This window comes from Suncus etruscus, chromosome 2 (genome assembly GCF_024139225.1).
Source record: "Suncus etruscus isolate mSunEtr1 chromosome 2, mSunEtr1.pri.cur, whole genome shotgun sequence".
Classification (NCBI taxonomy): Eukaryota; Metazoa; Chordata; class Mammalia; order Eulipotyphla; family Soricidae; genus Suncus; species Suncus etruscus.
This window is the reverse complement of record NC_064849.1, coordinates 57,775,636-57,781,767: the sequence shown is the minus strand read 5'-3', so window position 1 is coordinate 57,781,767 and position 6,132 is coordinate 57,775,636. Positions and strand designations below refer to the sequence as shown.

General features: G+C 38.2%; 1 non-coding gene across 1 annotated transcript; it reads left to right on the top strand.

Annotated features, from left to right (window-relative positions):
* The first annotated feature begins 467 nt into the window (after nt 1–467).
* LOC126002866 (U1 spliceosomal RNA) lies at nt 468–629 on the top strand. The gene has a single exon (XR_007493479.1). It is a non-coding gene; the product is annotated as a U1 spliceosomal RNA (small nuclear RNA).
* The last annotated feature ends 5,503 nt before the right edge of the window (nt 630–6,132 follow it).

Below are 6,132 nucleotides of genomic sequence, written 5' to 3'. Positions count from 1 at the left end.
ACTTCTGGGCCAGAATGATGGTACAGGATGTAGGGTGCTTGCCTTGCATGCGCAGACAGCCCACGTTCAATTCCCAGCATCCCATAAGACCTCCTGAGCCCAACAGAAGTGATCCCTGAGTGTAAAAGCAGAAATAAGCTTTTGAGCACCACCAGGTATGGTCAAAAAGAAAAAAAGAAACATACCTTTTGTTTTTCCTATATGATCAAACAAGGGAATTCTCTTTTTGGAAGTATTCTAGTTAACAACAAAAAAGGAAAAAAGTATCAAGACTATCAATACAGGGGCTGGAGCAGTGGTGCAAGCGGTAGGGCATTTGCCTTCCACACACTAACCTAGGACAGACCACGGTTCAGTCCCCCAGCATCCCATGTGGTCTCCCAAACCGGGAGCGATTTCTGAGCACATATCTAGGAGGAACCCCTGAGCATCACCGGGCGTGGCCCAAAAAATAAAAAAGAATATCATTACTTAACTGGCAGGGAAAATACCATGATCTTGAAGGTGGTTTTCCCAAAGTGGGGCTTATCCATTGAACTCCAGCTCTGCTGATCTCTGCAATTTCCCCAAATGTGGGAAATTCAACTGCATAATTTGAGGTAGTGAGGGACTATGTTCACACTCTCATCTGGAAAAAAAAAAAGAATATCATTTTTTTATATTCAGAACAACAAATGAATGTACTAAGGCATGATTAGTAATGACTAGTAATATTACAAAAGAAAACATTTTATACTTCCTGATGTTTCAAAGTACACATTGCCACCCATAGAGTAGAATACACACATATACAAACATAAACACACACACAACATGTACACATTAGCAACAGCAGTAAAATGACAAATGATTTAAATCTTTTATTTTTAATCATTTTTATTGTGACCAAAGTCACAGTAATTTTTATTTTTGGTTTTTGGGTCACGCCCGGCAGCGCTCAGGGGTTACTCCTGGTTCTACACTTAGAAATCGCTCCTGACAAGCTCGGGGAACCATATGGGATGCTGGGATTCAAACCACAGTCCTTCTGCATGCAAGGCAAATGCCCTACCTCCATGCTATCTCTCTGGCCCCTCACAGTAATATTTAAGGTACATAGTGACATTGAATCAGGGGCATTCCCACCACCAGTGTTGTCCTCCCTCCACCCCTGTTCCCAGCATGTATCCCATATCCCCCTTCTTTGCCCCTCAAGCTGCTGTATAACTTGTCCCCTCTGTGTATAGCTTGTTGTAGATTGATATTGATTCCTTTGTCATTGACTTTGAATTTGGTGTTTAAGTCTGATTTTTTTTTTGGTTTTTGGGTCACACCCGGAAGCATTCAGGGGTTACTCCTAGCCCTGCACTCAGAAATATCTCCTTGCAGGCATGGGGGATTCAAACCACAGTCCTTCTACATGCAAGGCAAATGCCCTACCTCCATGCTATTTCTCCAGCTCCTAAGTCTGATCGCTTTTTTATTTTTACTCAATGTTCATACATCTGCTTGGTCTTGGTACCATCTATTTTAAAATGATCTAAATCTTATCCAACCTCTACAGGTCAGTCTCAAGTTAATTAGAAATAACAGGGATAGAGTAACTTTAAAAAAATTTTTGTAGGTCACCTACAAAGTGGGGGAAACTTCACCCCAATACCCATCAGACAAGGGCTAATATCTAAGATATGCAAAGTACTGACAGAACTTAGCATGAAAAATATCTAACCCCATCAAAAAATGGGAAGAAGAAATGAACAGACACTTCCTCAAAGAAGAAATACAAAAGATCAAGAGGCACATGAAAAAATGCTCCGCATCACTAATCATCACAAATCAAAACAACAATAAGGTACCATCTCACAGCACAGAGACTGGCACATATCAAAGAACAATCAGTGCTGGTGGAGATGTGGGAAGAAAGGAACTTGCATTCATTGCTGGTGGGAATGCTGTCTAGTCCAGCCTTTATGAAAAACAATATAATGATTCCTCAAAAACCTGGAAATTGGGCCCGGAGAGATAGCACAGCGGCATTTGCCTTGCAAGCAGCCGATCCAGGACCAAAGGTGGTTGGTTCAAATCCCGGTGTCCCATATGGTCCCCCATGCCTGCCAGGAGCTATTTCTGAGCAGACAGCCAGGAGTAACCCCTGAGCATCGCCGGGTGTGGCCCAAAAACAAAACAAAACAAAACAAACAAAAACAAAAAAACCCTGGAAATTGAGCTTCCATATGATCCAGCTATACCACTCCTAGGGAGATACCTTATGAACACAAAAACACAACACGAAAAGGCCTTCTGCACATATATATTCATTACAACTCTATTTACAATAGCCAGACACTGGAAAAAACCCAGATGCCTGACAGCAGATGAGTGGCTAAAGAAACTGTGGTACATATACACTAGGAAGTACTATGCAGCTATCAGGAAAGACAAAGTCATGAAATTTTCCTTCACATGGATGGCCATGGAAACTATTATGTTGAGTGAAATAAGTCAGAGGGAGAGAGATAGACAGAGAATAGTCTCATTCATCTATGGGATTTAAGGAAAATAAAAGGGGCGGGAGTGATGGTGTTGCAGAAGGGCAAGGGTGTAGCAGAAGGGCATATGCCTTACAAGTGGCTGATCCAGGATGGACCACGGTTTGACCCCCAGCGTCCCATATGGTCCCCCAAGTAAGGACGATTTCTGAGCGCATAGCCAGGAGTAACCCCTGAGTGTCACCAAGTGTGGCCCAATTCCTCCCCCAAAAAACATTATTGTGATAATACCCAGAGACAATAGAGATAAGATCTGGAAAGACCAACCCACAATATGAAGCTTACCACAAAGAGTGGGGAGTTCAATTAGAGAAATAACTACACTGATAACTAACATGACAATGATAGTGAATGAGAGAAATAGAATGCCTGTCTCGAATACAGGCGGGGGGGGGGGGGGGATGAGGAGGGAGTTGGGGGCATTATAGTGGTGGGAAGGTTGCACTGGTGAAGGGGGGTGTCCTTTGTTTATAACTGAAACCAAACTACAAACATGTTTGTAATCATGGTGCTTAAAGATATTATTAAAAATAAAAATAATATTTTTTGTTTTTTGGGGGGCCACATCGGTGATGGTCAGGGGTTACTCGTGGATCTGTGCTCAGAAATTACTCCTGGCAGGCTCAAGAGACCATATGGGGTGCCAGAGATTGAAGCCAGATTGGCATGTGTAAGGCAAATGCCCTACCCAAAGAACAGCATATTTAATGACACTACGAGATATACATTAAAATATGCAATCAAAAAATACAGATTCTGAAGAAAGATATAAAAACTGAGTGTTGGGGCTGGAGAGATAGCACAGCGGTGTTTGCCTTGCAAGCAGCCAACCTAGGACCCAAGGTGGTTGGTTTAAATCCCGGTGTCCCATATGGTCCCCCATGCGTGCCAGGAGCTATTTCTGAGCAGATAGCCAGGAGTAACCCCTGAGCACTGCTGGGTGTGGCCCAAAAACAAAAACAAAAACAAAAAAAACCTGAGTGTCCCCTTTTTTTAATAAAAAGTAGATAAACAATATTTAAGAGAGACAATAAGAATATATAACAATGAGGCTTAACCTATATAACAAAAATGTATATTTAATATGTTGTATAAACCTAATTTTGATTTATATCAGAAACTCATCCATTTAAAAACAAAATCTGAAGACAATTGAGTCAATGTAAACCCTAATACTTAATATCATACCTTATGATATTAAGGAATTAATTTTTAGATATGGTAATAGCATATATATTTTTGATTATATATTATATAATAATATATATAATATATAATAATTATATATTTTGATTATATATTTTTGTCTTGACTATTGTGATTATATTTTAAAAGAGAGTCCTTGTCTTGGAGATCTTTCAAGATTAAAGTCTATATTTTTTAGCGTTTCTTCAAAATAATCAGTGTTAAAAACATAAAAGAGGGCTGGAGAAAGAGCACAGCAGTAGGGCATTTGCTTTTGCACAATGCCAACCCAGGATGGACCCTGGTTCCATCCCCAGAATCCCATTTGGTCCCCCAAGCCTGTCAGGAGAGATTTCTGAGCAGAGAGCCAGGAGTAACCTCTGAGTGGCCCACAAAGACAAAAACAAAAAAATAAAAACATAAAGAGGGCTGGAGTTAGCAGAGCAGGTAGGGCATTTTCCTTGCATGTGACCAACCAGGTTCGATCCCCAGCATTCCATATGGTCCCCTGAGCCTATCATGAGTAAGCAATTTCTGAGTGTAAAACCAGGAGTAATCCCTGAGTGTGTGCCAGATAGGGTCCCCAAAAACAAACAAACAAAAAAGAACAAAAGAAACAAAAATGGTATAAACCAACCATTATTCATAGTTACTAATAGATAAAAATGTGTTTACTTTATGCATCTTTGAAATGTTCCATTACAATGTCTTTAAAGAAATAGAACTAAAACTAAAAATTTACCACATCATTTGAATTAGCTTAGGTCATGTAATAGCATTTATTACAAATTAAAAGCTGTTGATCCTAAATAGCTTAATCTAACAAAAAAGCTGAAACTTGTACTTTTCTTCTACCATCCATGAAAATTATTTTTAAAACCAATTAAATTTCAAATAATTGTTGCTTTCCAGAGTATTAGAAAGCTCAGCAAATCCCATTGCTAGATTTGCCATCCATAGTGCTGCATTACCATTAAAGATGTACTTGAATGTGCACTGTTGGGTAAGCAATTTAAATATATTTTATTTTTAAATTTCTAAAGATATTGGTCAGTTTTTCCTTGTTCAAAGGTTGAAGAAGTGGTCAAAAGAAAATGTTTCTTTGTCTTCTTTAAAATAAATAAATATAATTGCAATAAAAAATAAAATAGTCATTGTTTAAAAAATTTCTTTTACATTACCTAGAATTCTTTATATACATTCTAAATCAATTTTTTCTAGAACTCAGTTTCCAAGAAAAATAAAATTTGGGGCCAGTGAGGTGGCACTAGAGGTAAGGTGTCTGCCTTGCAAGCGCTAGTCAAGGAAGGACTGCGGTTCAATCCCCTTGCATCCCATATGGTCCCCCCAAGCCAGGGGCAATTTCTGAGACTTAGCCAGGAGTTACCCCTGTGCATCAAAGGGTGTGGCCCCCAAAATCAAAATAAATAAATAAATAAAATAAAATTTATCTTTCAAGAGGGATAAATATTTCTATCAGTCAATAATTAGTATAATTAATTTTCTCCTTCTCTATACAGGAAACCTAAAGCTAAATTTAATTTCTGGGTTTTTATTTGTCTCTTCCCCCTCATTTTCTTTTATATGGCTACAGTACTTTTTACTTTTAAATGACTTGTTTATTGTAAAAAGTGTTCCTTTAGAATTAAAAACATACATAATTGATGTAAATTTTGTTCACATTTTAACCCCTGTGAAATTAATCTGCACCTTGCAATCAGCAGTTTTACCAGAAACATTTTTGTATTTAAAATTACATTAATAGGGACCAGAGAGATAGCACAGCACTAGGGTGTTTGCCTTGCACACAGCAGATCCAGGACAGAAAGTGGTTCAAATCCCAGCATCCCATATGGTCCCCTGTGCCTGCCAGGAGTGATTTCTGAGCATAGAGCCAGGAGTAGCCCCCAAATGTTGCCGATTGTGACCCAAAAACAAAAATGAAAACAAATAAATAAAATTATATTAACAATAATGTATCTTATATTTTATTGCAGTTTAGATAAGAAGAATATTAAAAATGTCTTCAATGATTATTTGTGATATAAAATACTGTTACAGTAGAATAGTAAAACTGGAAAAACTCAGTATAAAATAAAGACATATTAAATATTTCAGCTTATCTATACTATGTTTCAGAAAACTGTCCTAACATTTAACAATAAGTACAGAAGAGTTGCCCTGTGCTATGCATAATCATTTGAAAACATTTTGTATTCAGCTGATACTCCATTCCACTAGAAACTATAAACTTCATATTTTAGCAGCACCATCAATAAATAATTACCCAGGACCACATGTACAACACAGAGCATTTCAGATCTTAATGGTTCATTCAACAAAGCTTATAGGATCAAAGACTCCCAGTAACTACACTGTCACTATCATTGACTACCACGCCACAAATCAACCGCATCTC